Source organism: Acanthopagrus latus, chromosome 5, assembly GCF_904848185.1.
Source record: "Acanthopagrus latus isolate v.2019 chromosome 5, fAcaLat1.1, whole genome shotgun sequence".
NCBI lineage: Eukaryota > Metazoa > Chordata > Actinopteri > Spariformes > Sparidae > Acanthopagrus > Acanthopagrus latus.
Genome location: NC_051043.1, coordinates 21,808,168 through 21,827,996, shown reverse-complemented (window position 1 = coordinate 21,827,996; position 19,829 = coordinate 21,808,168). Strand labels below are relative to the sequence as shown.

Here is a 19,829-nt window from a genome sequence, read left to right as displayed (position 1 = left end):
GATGATACACAGAAATAATTACTCATTTCCCTTTTGAGACAGGGCCAGGTTCACACATCAGGGGTTCACCAAGACCACCACATGTCCCACCTTATGAGCATTAGGTATGTACCTACCTTGTTTACTACAAGATGCTGGAACACTACACTGTACTTTACTTAAGTATAGGGGTCGTTCAGTATGTTTTATTCAGGGCTGATACAGATACCAATTATTGTATGTTGAGTCGACTAGAAACCATAGGAAGGGATATTCTTGTAAAACAACCAGTGAAATAAAGTGGAATTTACTCAAGTACTGTTCTTAAGTCTAATTTTCAGGCAACTTGAATATTACTATTTTCTGCTTCTCTACACTTCCTTTTTTTGCTTAGCAGGCTCTATTATTCCGTGTTTGTAGGCTATTATTTGTGCCGTGTTTACCAGATATATCAGATATTGTGGTTGGCAGAACATGGTGTGACTTCTGAGCCAAAGTAGTACATTTTTGAATGAGTTTATTTTAATGGCAGTCTGACAGAAAATTCACCAATACCAACAAAGAAAAATACTGAATATAAGAGCATCACATTGATTTACTTACAAGTGCAGTTCCCTTTTAAATATTGAGAGTTTAGATTAAAGATATACGATGAACTTATAAAATATGATGTCCAGCTTTTGATAAAAATGTCAGCAATGATATAAAATTAACCAGCTACAACACTTATGCTCTCACATGAAACTGTTATTAACAATAATAAAAAAAGAATACAACCCACTCTGACTGGGGTCACTCAGCCACCTGAGTGCTTTTACTTTTCATATTTAAGTTTAGGTATTTATCATTCTATGTCTGCTTAAACTTTTGAATGCAGGGCTTTTACTCATCATGGAGTATTATTAAATTTGAGTTATTTCGGTTTAGCTCTCAAATCTGCCTGTAGTCCATACACTGTAGGACAGTGACTCAACCCAAGTTAATAGCTGCTTACTTTTACCATCCTCTCCATCTTTGTTTCTCAGGCACACCGCAAAAAAATCAAGAATCAAAATTGTATTTAATGTGACCCTGAAGGGAATATTTATACAAATTAAAACTTGGCTGCCCGTAAACACAAAGGTAGGCCCCGCCCACCTAGACTGTGATGTTGACTAAAATAAAACAAAGAAGAGTCTCAGATTATTTTTCACCAGATCTTTTTTTTTTTAACATCATCCCTGTGTTTATTCCTGTGCATGAACTGTATGCACACAGCACAGCGTTTGATCTCCTGTAGGTCAAATACCACAGCAATCTCCTCCGCTTGATGATTATGATGATTATGTTAATGATGATAATGATGATGAGGAGTGTGATGTATGGTGGTGTCTGCCGGCTGAGTCGGCGCCTGCGAGAAAGAGCTGGAGAGGCGAACCCAGACTGCCTCCTTCATGATGTGTAACAGTGACCTCTTTCTTAGTGGCAATCCCAGACAATTTACCAGAAATCATTTTATTTCACTCGTCCCTATAAGAAATATCAGACCCCCTGAGAGCTCCCGGCGGTGTGTGTGCTTTTCCACATTGGCTTTTTGAGACTTGTTTAGTTGCCCAAAACGTCCACTTGGGGGCGCTACGATCCAATAGGTCCCCTCAACCCGTTTTTGCAGAATCCTTTCTCATTTGCCATCAATTTATTTTCATTCAAACAAAGGGTGACCATGTGAAGAACATCACATCAGTTGACAGCCTGTAAATGTGATTTAAACATTTAAGCACCATTTACCCAGATTAAGTTTCAATTGAAGAACAAATGCTATTAGGAGGAAATCTTACAGTATGTGGTGAATGATGGAGGTTAAAATATTCCTTTTTTATTGTCGAAACCAATTGCTCATTTTTGAACAAAGGAACTGTGTTCGTTTTCTATATAGTAGTCTCACAACTAATACATTTAACTCGTACTAATGCGCTTCTGTTAATAACTAACTAAACACATTGATACCTCCGCCTTTCCAGTGTACTGTACCTAATATAACGTTTTGCTTTGATAGAGTCCGGATAAACACAAACTGTGGATTTATTACGATTCAGCCCCTGTCCGCAAACACATGCACACAGGCCCACAAACACACACACACACACACACACACACACACAAAATGAGCATCGGTTCCTTCCCTAATCTTGTATTAATGGACCCAATCACAGACTCTATGAATAATCAATGGCCAGTGGTCTGCAACCACAGTGCTGAGACCTTGAGTGAAACTGAATTTTCCTAATAAGACACACACACACATACACTCACACACCTTGAGGCCCTAATAAGCACTAATGCACTGTGGGTTGAGAATACGTCACATGGTTTGTTTGCTGCAGAATGTGAAAGATAAACACGCCGTGCCAGGGCAGTGCTGTGTGTGTGTGTGCGCGCGTGCGTGCGCGCACGCATATGTGTGTGTGTATCTATGTACTGTATATGTGTGTGTATGGAGCGCTGTCTGCCCTCGTCCACTCTCTCCTGCCTCTCTCATGCAGCTTTCCACAGATGACTCTGCGAGGAAACAACCTCTTTGGCTAATAGCTGCTACATTAGTCTCTTAACCAGCTGGTCATGGCCATTTAGAAATGTTCATTAGGTCGTGGACCAGAGTGGGTAGGTGTGATAGTTCACTCCCCGCTGTTGACTGTCGAAAGACGGGGAAAGAGACAGAGAGAGGAGGCAGACAGACAGACAGAGAGACAGATGGAGAGAGAGAGGCAATTTACTGGGCAACATGATGACCGAGTGTTAAAAGCCGCAGATGCAATTATCATCATATTGCCCTGAATAAGAACCTTGTGCATAATTAGATCTCATTAAGGTCTATGAGTGTTATTTTAGGGCTCTGAAAAGGTTGGATAAGCAGGACGTGATATTATGGGTTATTAATGCTGCAACATCTGGTGCCATTCTGGCAATAGTCTGATAGTCCTCTGAGCGAGAAGTCAATGTTGAACTGACGTTACGCCCATATAGTAAATACAGTGTGCTGTTTTTGTATAAATGTGCAGGTGGAGATATACAGATAGGTATGTGGGAATGTGAAGCTTATATATATGTGGTGTGTGTCAATGCATGTGAACCTGTTTGTGCTGTTGACCAGTCAGAGCACATTACACACCGCAGAGGGGAAACAGCCCCTCTGTCGCCGGAAAAAAGCGATTGATTCTCCATTTCCATATTAATGAGCAGATTTGTTAAGAGCCTGCAGGAGAGGGAGAAAATAACAGGGTCTTCATAGGGCACGACATTTATAAATAAAGCTGATGCAGAGAAAAATGGAAATTAAACCTTTTAGTTTAATAAATTTGAGGCGTCCGCTGCAAAGCGAGCGATTTGCATTTCCATTTGTGGCCAAATAATGAGAGTGCGAGTCCATGATGAGCCCGCTAGTGCTGCTTTTGGGTCTCAGACAGTCAGACAATCACTCCAGCGTGCAGCCCTCCACATCATTGTCATTAGCTCAGGCCTGTTAACCCCGCTACTTGGCTTTCTAAGATTATTTGGCGAACTAGAGATTCTTATTGTTGCTTTGAATGAGCTATAGGGTTACTTTCAAAGTAAAATATATTTACTTCTATATTTCCCCACCTGGATGCAACTCTATCTTTTCCCCTTAAATATTCAGCATCTTCTTGTCACTTTAAAAATGATCCTTTTGTTGTTCTAAAACAAACCCTGTCAGAAAGAGTCTCCGTCTTCAGCGCTACCTCTCTCACGAACACTTGCACTTAGACACACACAGCTCGCGCACACACGTGCACACACAAAGCATCACTGATTGAATTTATTGGGGAATGGATGTTGACTAGACCACTCCAAGTAGGCTAGATTGTTGTTGTTCCCAGATTGACAGACAGACCCAGAGCAGCTGATTGAAAGTGCCTTTTAGCTTGCTCTCACTGTATATTTGATTTGGCAAAATGGAAGGGGAGTCCAGTCTTTTCCCAGGATGCAAACACAAGTCCCTGTGTTTGTGTGGGAGTAGGTGTGTGTTTGTTGCGCGCCATGCGTACGTTGACGAGTGGATGCTTTAGCAAATGCTGCATAAAATGTAGCCCTTTCAGGTATTAATTGAATAATGCAAGCACTCCTCTTGTCAGCCATCAAGTGGGCCACTTTCTCAGTGGCCTGTGCTGCTCTGCCTGCCCGTGAATTGACTAGATTTATCTGTGTTGTTCCAGCCAATGGATGCCATTTGTTCCAAATGTTTGACATAAACATGCAAAGAGCAGAGGCGTGCACTCATAAAATAAGCTTCTAGACTGTTGTTTTACAGCCCAAAGGGACGATGGAAAGGGGGGGGTTCTCAGCCTATCAAATCATGTGGAGCTCTTGCTGAGCCAACGGTGTGTTAAAGTTCTCTTTCAACCAATGATGTGATGAAAAGGAACAATTGCAGCCATAAAGAAAGAAAGGAAAGGAAAGGAAGGGGAGCATGGAGGAGGGAGACAGAGTGCAGTTGAAGGGGAGATGTGCAGCGCTCGGCTAAATGTGCATACTTATTTTCCATGCCTTTAATGGGACACATCTCATTGGGCACCTTATGCCTGCTTCCAAACTATAAAAGATATTTAGCTTTACACCTGCAGAGAGATCCCCCATAATAAAGACAATATTGGCATATGGAGACTTTGCAGAATCCTCTCCGTGCCTCCTAGCGCTGCCAGGACACCTATGGTAGTAACGTAGCTCGAAAAGAATTAAACTGATGACTTTAGAGGTTTTATCTGACTTTTATTTCTGCATGGAAGTGACGAGAGAATGAGACTAATCAGGATATCCTTTACTGTAAGTGCTTTGCAGTGGCAGCGACTCCACAGATGTTGTCTATGTTGTGTGTGTGTGTGTGTGTGTGTGTGTGTGTGTGTGTGGATTAGACTCAGTTCTGTGTGTGTGTGTGTGTGTACATCGAGGTTCGATTTGCTGATTTAGCACCTCTCTAATTTTCCACGGGGTAATATTTGCCTTACCCACCGGCCATCTGTTTCTATTACCCGGGTGAATATGTTTGTCTAAGGATATCAATAATCATAAACAAAGCCATGACTCTTTCACCTCTCCCTCTGCATACCCCTCTCGCTGTCTCCTCACACAACGCTGCTCTCAGCTCTCGCTCTCTGATTGCACACAGTATTTCAGCGTGTAATTGGTGAAAAGCAAACATTATCAAGCCTGGTTTCAGTCAAACTATGCGCACACATACAGTACATAACCACGCACACACACACATACACACACACACACACACACACACACATAAATTCACTCACACTGTGCCATGGCTCGTGCCTTGACTGAGTGTGTGCTCTCCTATTACAGACAGTAATTACCGTCAGTCACCCTGTGTGTCCATAACAAGCCAGCATAATGCCCTAATCAGGCCTGGATTAATCTAACCCTCTCTCTAATCACTCTAAAAGTGATTTATATTGTTTTTCCTGTTCGGAACAAATGAAATCTGTAGCCCAAATTAATACTGGCTTTTCATCACTGGGAAGTTAAAAAGCCAGTAACCATCACATTCTTGTCATTAAGGCTGCGTCTGAGGAGACACGGACGCACACAAACACACACAGGCGCACACGCGCTCGCTCATATGTGTGTTTAAGTTGGAGGGAAGAAATATATAATGTAATATTTCCATTAACTTGGCAAACTAATAACATTAGTCTTCTGCTGAGAAAAGGCTTTCAGACCATCAAATGGGGTCATCAGACAAATAAGTAAAATTTTATTGCTACTATTTCATATTGCATACCCTGCTATGATTTAATAATTATAACCACAGAACGGATGCTGATAAATTACTTTTACGTTGTGTAATAGCATCGAGAACTTTCTGAGCTGTAAATTAAGCGCACTGAGAGTTTATTGGCCACGTGTGTCAGCACAGAAATATTTTTGCGGAGTAATGGACGTGAAATCATTTTTTTTTTCACCCATCTACCAATTATTCTGATGAAAAATGCTCTATATCCTTCTGTACAAGTCATTTGTCAAATTGTATCTGCCACAATCTTGCAATTTCTTGGTCCCGAGCTTTCATTTAAGATAGCATGCCTCCTATTTTGGTCCATGCCTCCTACTTTGTTTCATTTCCATTGTTAAACAAATCAATTCCAACCCTGACTCGCTTCCCATTGTTTTTCATTATGAAGAACGAAGGCCGGACACGAATCATAACAGAACCCTGAAATTTCCTGCTCACTACTCGGTTTGTGCTCGGAATACAAACCAACTCACAAGACGCACATTTAACAAATGCAAATTGTGAGCCAATCTGGTGGAGCTATCTGGGCTGCCGGTTCCATATTCATTTCCTCCACCCCACTGTTCGCAAACTCCAAAAAACAATCCAGGGGTTAACCTGAAAGGGAGAGGAAATGGAGGTCTGACAGTGTCCACTGTCTCGCTCTCTTTTCTCCTCCTTTATCTCTTTCTCTTCCACACGGTCTCTCACCTTTGCTCCCCTCTCCTCCCCACTTCTCCCCTCAGTCCCCTCTCCCCTGTTCTCTTCATGCTGTGTAATTCTCATCTTACACACTCTGTTGCTCTGGACTATGAATAATGCATGGTGTGTGAGAAATCCTCAATCTCATGCTTGGCTCCCAGCGAGCATTACGGAGCTTGCATCTCTATTACGGAGATGAATAGGAGAGAGGGGAATATCGCATAGGATACGCTCTAACTTCATTCTTTGTTTTCAGCATTAGAGGCGCAATCTGGGATTTCTTTAAGTACATATGAATTATGTATATAAATATACAAGGAGACGCTTGCTGATGAAAAATAATGTCGTCAAAACTTTTGTAATCTGGCAACATTGCCACCAGAACTCCAGTTTTCTCCAGTGACACAATACAAATAAACATGAACAACAAGAGAAAACTATTTACAGCATCAGAATAGATTTTAAAATTCATGCTCTTGTATGCTGCCAGCCCTTGAAAAATAATTGATTTTCAGTTAATCAATTTTTTATAGAGAACTACTTTAAATTCAATCAAATAACGCTATAAAAAGCACCTCCATAACGTTTTGGTGTGTTTCAATTCTGTAGGGTTTTTTTCTTCTCTTTTTTTTGTACCCTCGCTGTGATTTGATTTTATGGAAATGATAAGATGGCAACTGCAGGGACAATTCATTTACAAATACTGGAGGGCGAGTGTACATGAATCTTCTTTCCGCGCGAGTCCCACCGTTTGGAAATTTGTTCACAGCTGGAACACAAACAGATGCAGATAACCAAGCAGAATCAGGCTGCTGCTCCCTGTGAAACACTCTGAGAAAAGGTCAGGTAAGACTTCATTACGTGCCGAGCCGCAGTCTCATCACGCTTGGAGCAAATGACTGCGTGAACGTAACTGTCGACACTGTGGAGAATGTACACTTAATGAAGTGGCTGAGCTAAAGGTGAGAACTTTTTAAAGATATAATATTTAACATTTCTGCATTGGCTCACAACAGCTAGACCAATGTTATGTTATATATTATGTTGACCTGTACGTTTACGCCAGGCTTTCCCAAATGTTAAAAAAAAACAGCCAAATCCCATAATTTTTCTCAAGGTTCTGACTGAGGACGGAAGGAATACGATTTTAAAACACAACTATCTAATAGCAGAAAATGGATAATGTGCCCTTGAGCATTAAATATGTGAAATTTGATATAGCAGCAAACAACTATTCGCTATGTTAAGATATATGGAGATAGATCGAGTCATGGTGTCCCGACAGAGGTACTTTGCACATGATGTTAACCTTTAACCAAATGAAAACAGACCTCTTGTGGGTGGCCAACATCTGGTCGCAGGAGATTGTTGTTTGCATTAATGAAAGAACAGAGTGGTTGTACTGGAAATCTAAAGCTTCATTTCTTCCACCTCATCGCGTCGCTTGTTTAATAATGACGTCATTACATTACATGACGTGCAGTACAAAACGTGGCCACAGCGGGTAGTGGATTACTCTGAAACGGCCACAGGAGATTGTTGTTTAGATGTTACTGTTCAGATACCAGTGGAAGCTCTAGATTTATTGTTCTGTTGCTAATGAAACTATCAAAATGCCTATGTTTTTGTGTTTTTGTTTGGTAAAATTTCATGTCAGATTTTAGTTTAGATAATTTTTCTTGAGTTCCAGCAGTTTTTCAGGTTTTTGCAGTCTTTCCTCATCCTCATCTTTGACTTTAGATGAGGCCGCAGCAGGGGACACTGACAAGAACACAAAGATTTTGCTTTCTACCGAGCGAGCATTATGTATGCATTACGTGTGTGTGAGAGTGTGTGTGTGTTTTACTATACTGTACATGTGAGCCATGCTACGACATAGAGCCATGTTTTATGGGGTGTGTACATTCGATAAAAGCACTGAAGAGTTAAAGTGCTTTTCTACCATGCTCAAAGCCATGTGTCAGCACTAGACCACTAAATCCACACAATTCCCTTGAACAGTTTCCCTTCCTCTGATAGTCTATCATGCCTCGGTTTCAGGTGGCTGGCCACTGTGGCTGACGGGGCCGAGTCCTTGAGGAGATCATGTGTCTGTGGAAAGTACAGGACAAGCGCTGATGTTTGAGCTTTCAAAACCGATGTCCCAGATGTTGCCCCCTTTTCCCTGTAGTCTCCACTGTGTTTCACTGCCAATGTCTTTATGATATGAGGGCCATGGCTTGGCATTCACAGTCATACAATCCAGTGGAACATATGCCGTCCATTAATACATGTTGTTAGTGTACATTTTTTTTCTCTCCTTTTTCTGATACTCTGAAAACACGTTCCTTATATTTTACAAATCTTTATATTTTCCATCTTCATGCTCCACTCCGCATTGCACATCATTTGTACCATAAAGCAGGCATAGAGAATATTATAGATAAAAACCTCCCCATTATTCCATGGTGCTCAAATCTAACAGAAATATGCCTCCCATTCTGGTAGACATGGCTTCCTCTTTTTGTCTTTTTCATGCCCATTTTGGATGACGCCCAGATGAATCACACTAACGACCTGGGCCCTGTGCTGCAGCACTGCTCTGGAATTAATATCTAAGGAATGGAGATATAGGGCAAATAGATGAGAATAGGAACCCGATATTCACTCTTGGGTACTACGTGCTCAGGCACAGACACACACACACACATACATGCACTCGCATATACTGCACACAGAGCCTGACAGGCAGGCTATTATCCCCCAGCCCGGGCCGCCGTAATTGGCTATCGCTTTTTACAAATGTGGCTCCGTCTGACTCGCATATCAGCTCCCGTCTCATCAACTGTGTAGGGGTCACCATGCCCGTGCTTGTGTGTGTGTGTGTGTGTGTGTGTGTGTGTGTGTGTGTGTGTGTGTGTGTGTGTGTGTGTGTGTGTGTGTGTGTGTGTGTGTGTGTGTGTGTGTGTATATGTGCATGTATATATGTAGGGGTCACTGGTGTGCCCATCCCTCTCATGTCTCCATTTCACATGTTCATTTGTGTCGATGCTAAACGAGCCAGCGGATGCTAAGTGTGTCAGTGGCCGGCTCCTCTGTAGCAGCGCCGGAGTATTTAGCCATTAGTCCGCTAATAGCATCAAGATCATTCCAACGCCGGCTAGCTGATGATGAAATATTAGCTTAGCTCAGGCCGTCATTAGTTAGTCTGGGCTTGCCTTGGAGGTCAGGTCCATCTTATTTCTCACACACAGAGATCAAACCCAGTTATTAACTGAATGTGCAGATTAGTTTCTTAATTTTATCAGTGTGTCAGAAAAATATCTAATTTTTAGACCTGACAAAGACTTCTGCAGCCTAAATCAGCTGAATTAAATTACATTTTCTCACCGTTTTATCTGCTCGGATGTTCATTTTCCAGCTTTTTCTGTATAGTTGTGTGTGTGTCTCTACTGGATTGTTGGGATACAAACATGGAAACTCAGACTCTGCCAATAAAGACTTTAAAATTAAATGTATCAGGATCCACCTGAAAGGAACGATTCTACCTCTATGATGATTCAGTAGTTTTCTTATGTTTAAGTAAATGTGTACATTTTGAAAAGCTGTCAGTGGGACATCAGTGTAAGAATAGGTACAAGGACATAATGTTCTCTGCAATAAGGTAAAAAAAAAATATATATGTAGAATGTATCACGCTCCAGATACAGGTGTAGGGGGTTGGGATGGTCTGTAACCATAACTGTAAAAACAATTACACTTTTTACATGTTCAAAATTCTTCTATTTTATAGCAGGTAGCCAACATTAAGAGGCATCACCGCCACCTTGAAAAGCAAGAACTGAAAAAAACAGAAATTTACATGACATTATTGTATGTATGTATGTATGTATGTATGTATGTATGTGTATTTGTAACAATACCAACAATTCTATTTCAAATATCACAATTATGTAATATTTGTATTTTATTTGTGCGACACCCCTAATAATAAGTATATTTATCGGAAAACGAACATATGTAAATATCTGAATATCGGATACCACTAACTGTATATATAATCATCACCAGAACTTATAATAAATGAATGAAAACAATATATGACACTTCTGACATTAAAAATTAGCTTTTATGAATAAGTATAAATCCCTGACATAAATATTCAGCCAGACTAAAACTGACACGCTCTTCAGAACATCTTGAGTAAAGACCCCTCATTGTCTTTGGTGTCACAGAGATATGTTTGAGTCTTTAGACACTTCATTTTATACATAATTTGAATGCTGTGTAAACTTGTAGTGTTTTGTTGTACTATACTCTCCTTCAGATGACTTGTACATGGCTTGACATTTGTCAGAACTATCAGTCAAAGCTGTTGGATACAGATTGAAGTCACACACACAAAATATTCAACAAATGTCTAAAACTAATATAATACTAATGATCAATTACATTGCACAGACATTACATTAATTAACAATGAACAACCTAAATCTCATTTAAGAGACTCAATATTTCGTTCACTTTACATCACAATTCCATGTTGCTGCATTTTATAACACACTGTACTTCTGCTAAATCATAGCTTAACATATCCAGGAGCTTCTACACTAGGGCTGGAATTAACAATCAATCAATCTGCTGATTATTTTCACTCATGTGTTAATTGTTTAGTCCATAACATGTAAAAAAAAAAAAATAAAATAAAATAAATAAATGGTAATCACAATATCCCAGAGCCAAAAGCGGCATCTACAAATCACTCTTTTCATTTACTGTACTACCATAAATGATAACAAAAGCAGAACATCCTCACAGTGAAACTGGCAAAAGTTTGACATTTATGCTTGAAACGTGACCGAAACCTTTCGTTGATCATCAAAGTAGTGGGCAACTCATTTTCCTTTGATCAGCTAATCGATTAATCGTGTGATATTTGCATCTGAGTTGCACAATGAACACTGAACTCTGAAATGCATATAGGGATTCGGACACTGTAATGCAATGAAATCACGGCGGTTATGCTGCTAATATGTTCAGCTTTTTTGAGTATTTATTTTTAAACATGAATCACCTGTCTGACTGTGAAACGCTTGATGACTTTAGACACCTGTCACCCTGACTTGACTTCACATTGTGTCCTAAGTGCAGAGTGTTAAGGAAGGAGACAAAGAACAGGACTGACTTATGAATGAGCCACCTCTCGTAGTTTTACTTTAAGACGAGTCCCTGAAGTCATAGCGTAATTACTTTCCCACTAGGCGGGGCTCCGGAGCTGAAATTACATCACGCATAATGGGGTTGATTTAAACCTATATTCGAGAAGGCAACTGCTTGCCTATCATACTCTTGCACCTTGTTAATCCTTAACCAATGAATTAACCCTCATTACTAGTGTTGGAATATAGATGAGCGCTCTCTCTCCGGCTCTTGCTCTGAATTTTCTCCCCTCTGTCCTGTTCCTTACCCTCCATCTAGCTCTCTGTGATGGGGGACGTCTGGGGTCAGCGGTTCTGTCCTGTGTCGGCCCTTATAGTTCCTCCTGCATTCAGATTATTCTGACCTTAGATCAGCCCTATCAGCTGACCACTAAAGCACTTTACACCCCAACCTATCCGACAGCCAGCTGCTCCCCTCGCAGGGCGAAGATTGCCTCATATCTCTCGGCTTGTTTGTCCATCTGTCTGTGTCTCGTGTGAACAGAGGGAACAGTGCGACTAAAAAGGAAGCCATGAGCAAATGCTCCTCAGCAATGCTTCAATTTCAAATGACAAAGTAGAGACGGAGAGCTGAGCACTGGTGTGAGATGAGCTTTATCCTCAGGTGTCATTTAAACCTGGCCTCCTCCAGTCTGTAAATAACACGCCTTAGCTCCACTTTGCACACAGGAGTCAAGTGCTCTCAGCCAAGATTGGAGTAGAGGAGTGTGTGTGTGTGTGTCTGTGCGTGTGATTGTGTGTGTGAGATTGTGTGCGGTTTTTACCCAATGAGACGCCAGTACGCCCACCATTCAGGCATTTCTTTTATAAAGTACATGAATCAATCCAGCTCGAAAAAATTCAGGCTCCCGTTGAGAATGTTTGATTTATATGTTTCGGATCAGAATCCATTGGATCACAGTTTTATTGCCCTCAGTGTTTTTCTAATGACTTCATGTATTTGAACAACAGCTGGTACTCAGTTATCCTTCACTGCAGCCGTTGTTTCAAAACCACTGACGAGAAGCATGAACAGATCATTTATTTCACACATACAGAAGAGATACAAAACAAACAGAATTTAATCCTTAAATTTATGAATCATCTTTTCTCCGTGCTGCACTGTTTCCTCGTCTTTTTGTGGGTGCATCCTGTGAGAGGTGGCGCGCCTTGTGCTGGTGCATTCAGATGAACGTCCGGTCTTATTGTGTGTGACCTCCGTCTCTCTGGCTGTTCGCTGTCTCAGATAACATTTTGACATTCCAGTCTCCTCTCTCAGACACTGAGATACCTCGGACCGAGGGTGGATGGGGGGCCCAATGATAAGGCTTCACTCACAATTAGCAGGCAGGAGCAGGGAGGCGAGAGGGGGAAATTGAACTGTCAGAGAGAGAAGAGAAGAGAGGAGGAGCGGAGGAGAGGGAGAGGAGGCTGGGGTGGAGGGGGGGTGACCCCATCCTGCAAAATGGAGCCCGTCATAATTTGTTCATTTGGTGCCCATCAGGCTCTACCTTCCCTCTCTAACACCGCTCCGCTGACCTTCCTCCCTCTCTTTCACCCTCCGCTCTCTTCCATCTCTCTTCCTCCATTTCACCTTCCTGCTTACCTTCACTCATCGCAGCACGACTCTGCTCACTGTACCTGTGATATGATTGCGCTCTCCCTTCAGCCTGCGCTCGCGCTTCCAGTTATTAGCAACATTATTCTTATTAAATGCATCAATTGGTGATTTAAGGGAAAAAATTACTGGAGGCTTCAAGAGCTGGTAGTCGGGAGAAAAGGAGCTAACAAGACCAAGGCCCTGTGCCTGGCCTGCCTCTCTGGAGGATGTGATGGATGGTAATGTTAATATTAAATAAGCAGAGAGGCTTTTAGCAGCTCTGTATTTAAATGTCAAATGCTGATGGGCCCTAATGAGATAATACTGCTGAGAGCAATTAGCCTGCTACACACAGAGAATACTGTTCACATCAACACCAGCGGACTCACACACATACAGTACAATTGTACACTGTATATCAGCGAGTGGGGAAAACAACTTAAAGAGAATACACAGATTGCTTTAAATGTATACACACTGTAACTTGATTTATTTAAGGGAAGTCAACCTTTTACAGTATGTTGCCATTTCAACAACATTGTATTCAGTCCTTCACAGCTTCAGATGACCGTCAGCTGCTCTTAACATTTCCTTGTGATGTTAAACAACTAAAATGCAGTATGTTAAGCAGACAACACCATGCTCTGCTACCTGCTACATGATACTTCGTCCACCACAGCAGGACTAGAACCAGTTCTTATTAATCAAACTTCTACGTACATAACACACTTGGTGTCTGTCCTCGTTTTGTCCCAGGTTTTGAATTGGCACATAGAAGGTTTGTCCTGTACATGTCTTATATATTCTTACACATAACATATAACATACTGGCCTGTTTCTCTCTTTCTCTGGAGGAAATGCCCTGAATTCAAGCCCATCACTTTGTGTTGGAATGTGGTGGGGACAAGGGCAAGTTGTTTCAACAGTCAACATGTGCGATTTTAGTGCAATGTAATGTGGTATGAGGTCAACATAGATATTAACACTGTGTGAAGAAAAAATGCATAATGTTAGGACAAGTGGCGGGGACAAATGGTCTCCAGCGTCCCCAGTGTTAATTACACCATTGTCAAAAGAACAATTTGATCTGCTAGGATTAACATTGTCCATGGTTTCATTGCAGCTTGCTAACGGTGGACACAGATGGCTTTGTCTCTCCAGCGTTTCCAAGCAGTATTATTGTTGACCTCACTGTTCTAACTGGATTGAAGCAAATAACAACAACACAGGACAGAACATGAGTTTATTCAATCATTTAGTCTATGATGGAAATGGATCGCCAGTTAACCCTCCTTGTCCCCGGTGACCGTTGTTGTGGAAGAAATATGATTATCCAAGGACAGTACGTCTCCAAACAAGAGTGTCTTGTATAGACGTTAAAGTCTGGATAATGATAGTGATGATTGCTCTATGAGCAATCCTCTCGTAATCTCTGCAACCCAGATACTCAAAGCTACTGTAGATATGTCTACAGAACAGAACAGAACAGATGTCTGACGAACCAAGCCAAGGGAAAGTTAACATATTTTACCTCTTAGTCTTCTGGCAAGAGGGGAGAGATTCTGCATCACCCCCCTTGATTTCTTCCTCAACAGCCATGAGCCCGGTGCAGTCAAAATTGTATAGCGATAGCGAGGTTTATAGGAAACCATTGCAGATGGTTTCATTAATCTATATAAATTATGTTGTGCATCAACATTAACTTCATAATGAGATATTGAAGCAAAAAAGTTAAATTAGAAACAATTAAGGCTGCAGTCAGCACTGGCTTCTGATTGGTTGAAAGGTGAAGCTTGCTGTCCTGAGCTTGTTGGATTGTTTAGTTGAAACTGTGGTGTGTACGCAGCATTTTTAGGAAGTAGATGGAGCCACACTTACAGAGCTTTTGTAATTTCATCAGGATTTATATATGTTTCGATATATTCTGTCGACTGTTTGACTATAATGTATTATTTGAGGTAATTTTATTTCTTTTTGGGGGTAATCATACAATATGTATTCAATCTTTGTTGGATACACTGATTATAGTGCATTCTCTCCCAGTGGTCCATCTCAGCTGCCTTGCTGAAATATCTTTCATATGCAGTTTGCTGTCATGTGGGCAGCTGACTCCAATATCTTTTCTATATCTATTTTTTGAGGGAACCTACAGTGTGCTCAACATTTTGACACTCTGATTGTGTTTTCTTGATTTAACTATGAGAACTTCCTTTAATTTCTCATTAAATCAGCCTTATATGTATATATTTTTTGATTGACTTGTGTTGTTGTTAAGCTTCTGTCCTCTCTCTCCAAATGAAATCAGGCTTTGACTAAAGATGTTTTGCTGCACAGTAGCTCCTTATTGTAAAAGTCTTGTTTCAGCAGTTAGGCTACAGGTTGAACTGAGCAGTCTGCTGATAAGACGATATAGATTTTCATCTGTTTAAATCTCTCTGTCTCTCACTCTTTACACAATACTATGTGTGAATTGTTATATGTCAGCAAAAGTGTGTGTGTGTGTGTGTGTGTGTGTGTGTGTGTGTGTGTGTGTGTGTGTGTGTGTGTGTGTGTGTGTGTGTGTGTGTGTGTGTGTGTGTGTGTGTGTGTGTGTGTGTGTGTGTGTGTGTGTGTGTGAGAGAGAGAAGGAGAGAGAGAGAGGGAGGATACAGGTGTTGTTAGCAAGCTCTGAAGGTGACTGCTGGTCTCATCCATCAAACAGGCTTTCCTCGGGCTGATCCCTAATGGATCCCCTCAATCAGAGCCGCTCACTGTCAGTCGCAGTGCAACAAAATGAGAAATCAGGCAACTGGTCGCGCAGCCAAGGTTGGGAGTCATATAAAGGGGACAAAGTGATAAAGACCAGCTCGTGTCCAGCCTGTTGATTAGTATTGAGTGATCCCAGCCTTCCAGCCGGTCATGACGGAAACAGGACATCAATCTGGACAAAGCTTCTTCTTCAACAACTATAATTCAGACGTTTTTCACTGTATTCAAACCTGCGAAAACCCTGGATTCAGTGAGGTGACATGTTGGTGGCTGCAACATATGAGTCTATAAGTGTTTTACATTAAGTAGTGTTTAATAAATCAATATGATTTGATAACAGGCTGTGGGCTGAGTGTGCCAGAGGTTTTGATTTCATTCTGTTCAATTTACAGCAGTAATGTAAATGGAGATGCTAAATAGGCTAAGCCCTCTCTGTTCTTTTCAAAAAACAGTCCCAGCTAATGTAGTTATTGAATGTAAACGCACTTCACTTACCACAGGCCATTAAAAATCTATGAAGGGGGGACAGATTCAAACACTTTATTCTTCTGTGTCCAGGCCTCCTCACTATGGTAAATGCTGGTTCTGTCTTCCCTTCATACTGATTTGATTTGAGAAGCTAATATACTGAAAGCCTCTTCTTACTGTTTGTCGCCAGCCACCCGTTCTTTCAGCTTTAAAAGCCCAAAGCCTTTATTATTGAAAAGGCCTCTCTTTGGTTTTAGGGTCTAACAAAACTGTGTACCAGCTCTTCCTCTGTGATCACAGAATGAAAAGGGTTTTGAGTGCCATCGGTGCCTAAAGTAGGTTCATTATACAGAATGTCTGTGTTTGAATAGAAGGTGATTCATGAAAATATGGAGGTACAGCTACAAAACAAACAAACAAAAAACAAACGCACTAAAAGCTCCCTGTCTTGTTGCAGGTTTTGTCAGGATAAATCTGGGAGTCATTAGGACTCCGAGTCAATATCAAGTTGTAAACAATAGATTTGTCTTTACATGGGGCGTATACTTAAATGTAAAAAGGGCATTATAATTGTTGGACAAATAGGTAGGTAGTAATAGTTCTTTACTAGCAGTGAAGGATTGTAACTAAGTACTGTGTTTAAGTAAATTTTTGGGGTTTTTGGACTTTACTTGGAGTTATTTACATTTTTTCCTACTTTGTACTTCCACTCCACTACATTTTGAGGCAAATATTGTATGTGTACTGTTCTTATTTCTCTTTAGTTACTAGTTACTCTGCATACTGCATCAGAGCCAAACCAGTGCCATGCAAAAATGTTATAATGAGTAGTCTACAAGGTCACAGAGAGCATTTATCCTTGTATCAAAATGACAAAGTTGTTGTTTGTCATTACCTTCCAAAAACACAAGCTCTCACAACTGCTACAAATTGAAGCTTTATTTAACTTAGAATGAGATTAAAAATGTATTTTTCAATAGAGGCAGTAGCACACATACAATGGTTGCAGACAGAAAACAAATATATAGAAATAAAAGTGAGGACGGTTAACAAACAGTCAAAACATCTGTAGCTAGAGCATCTTTCTTCTGTGAAATCACTTTGAATGCATCCAGTGAGACCAGCTCCTGAAGATTCAGGCAAATTTTCTAACTGATTCAAAGAGTGTGTTTAAATATATAAACATATTTAGATTATTTAAATCTACTTGGGTTAAGGTCAAGGAAAGACTGTGGTCAGGATTTGACTTCTGTTTTGAACAATATAAGATTAGATGGATATTAATCTCATGAGTCGTCCAAAAGCACCCAAATCTCAAATTTCATGACCATAAATTAAAAAGAAGACCTTATTATTATTTTTTGTCACTGGTAAGTTATGCTTTCTGTAAATTAGTTGTATGATATAAGGATCTAAATGTGCAGCCTTCACTTCTATGCACCACTAGGAATAAGAGGCTTTTATTGACACAGTGTTTTGTTTGCCGAGTTTAAACATTTTGAAACCTGTTCATAAGTGTGTTTGTTTAATGTGTAGAATGTTCAACTTGCCTCAGAGGGAGGATTGTCATGATATGAGCTGATTGTAACAAACATACGGGTGTTTCAACAAATGAGCGATGCTGTCGGAGAGATAACAGCAAATAATATTTTAGCTTGGTCTTCAGCAGCTAATAGTGTCAGTAAGTCATATCCATTCCAGTCATTCTTTGTCCTTGTTGCAGGCAGGCAGGCACTCGCCTGTTGACGTATGTGGCGATATTAATATTGGTGGCAGTATTGATTTGGAGGCCTGCACACAGTCATACATACAGCTGTCTGGTGGTGGGCTTACCAATCACCATAAGTCAGTGTCTGGCTGGGAACACCAGGGGTGGTGTGAGCACCCATCAGAAATTAATCAGACAGATTAAACACAGCCTTCATCTCTACCACTTCAGTTCTCACATTATTCACACAGCATCGTGCTGAAATTTGACTTGAGAGAAACTCGACAAATAGGATAATTATGTTGCTCTAACTTCTGATTTACAGAAATATTGGAGACATAGACTGGATCTATTGTAGGAGAACAGCTGTTTGAAGCCTTACAGCTCGTTGTGTCTGTCTCTTTGTTTTACCCTCCGCGCTCCTCTTTCTCTCCGGCGCTAATGAAGGCTCCTTGGTTACAGTCCATGATTATCATACAGATAGGATCATATCCCATTGATTTTATGCAGATGATCACCTTTCTGTGTACGCAGTCCTGATGGTGGTAGTAATTTACAGAAGAAAATCAATTACCCTTCTCGTCTGCAGGAGTAATTGTTTATTATTTTCCTATTAGACAAACTGTGTTGATCAATGTTATGGAAAGATTGCCCATGAATACTATCAACATAAATAGATTTGCCTTCGACATTAGTACTAGTTTTCCTTTAATGACCTGTACAATGTCACACCAATGCCACAGGCTGAGGTATAAGCACTAACGGTATGTGATGGATTTGTGTATGTTCGTGCGTGTGTGTGTGTGTGTGTGTGTGTTTGTCTGTTTGGTGTGGGCTATAAGAAATGGAGGTAGTACACTTCCACTGTGACAGTCTCCCGCAGGTATGTAGTCAGTGGAGGTGTGACAGCGAGATGAAACGATTAAATTCAAGTTGCTAAGCACAGGATCCTGCCATAACACTGTTGTTGCCTCACAAATGTGCTGTTGATGTGAATAGTCAGTGGTTCCCCTGGCCCCCATCCGCATCCTCTCCGACTGCATCACTGTCGATTGATCTAGACACAAACTAATCACTATTACTCACTGAAGTAATTGGCCCGGCCCAGATCACAGAGTAGGAACCGATCGACTGGTCCGGGGGATCGATACCTTTATCAGAAGATGTGGGAGCAGAAAGTAGGGATGCAGAGGAAGGCGCATGGATGTTTTGTAATGTGGCAGATCAATCTGGCTGAACAGAACAGTTTCTGGGTGTGTTCTAGTCCACCTGTCACACTCACTGTGTTGCCCATTTGAACTCAGCTGCTGAGCTGGTTTCTCAGCTACTAGGTACAGTGCTCCTCTGCCCGACATATATTTGGACTCAGTTAGGGCCCGTGGTCATTACAAATTCTCACACACGTCTTCGGATAAACAGATAAACTGATGCAGACACAGCTTCAGGCAACTGAAAGCCACAGAATTTTGCACAGTTAAACACACAGTATGTAATTTTGTCCTGCAAGGGGAAAAAAATAGTGTGTGATCATGGGAGTTGCTGTCTTTATTGTGGAACAACCACCAACCACTGCTGTTGAACATCTATCAGTGTGATTCAGGAATGTTATTAACACTAAACCACACACCTTTGATGGAAATTTACTGTGAAATTGGAACAGTACTCTGC

General features: G+C 41.0%; 1 protein-coding gene across 19 annotated transcripts in view; it reads left to right on the top strand.

Moving 5' to 3' along the window:
* LOC119019273 (homeobox protein orthopedia B-like) overlaps nt 1-19,829 on the top strand; it is a 63,689-nt gene that overhangs the window by 1,277 nt on the left and 42,583 nt on the right. For 8 of the 19 annotated variants that reach the window (XR_005074983.1, XR_005074980.1, XR_005074979.1 and 5 more), the window contains one exon: nt 43-104. The gene's annotated coding sequence lies outside the window, so the exon portion shown is untranslated. Of the gene's footprint in view, nt 1-38; nt 105-1,004; nt 1,111-8,500; nt 8,745-15,938; nt 16,316-19,829 lie in introns of those variants that run through there. The other 11 variants (XM_037097722.1, XM_037097727.1, XM_037097721.1 and 8 more) reach the window with 7 other exon arrangements.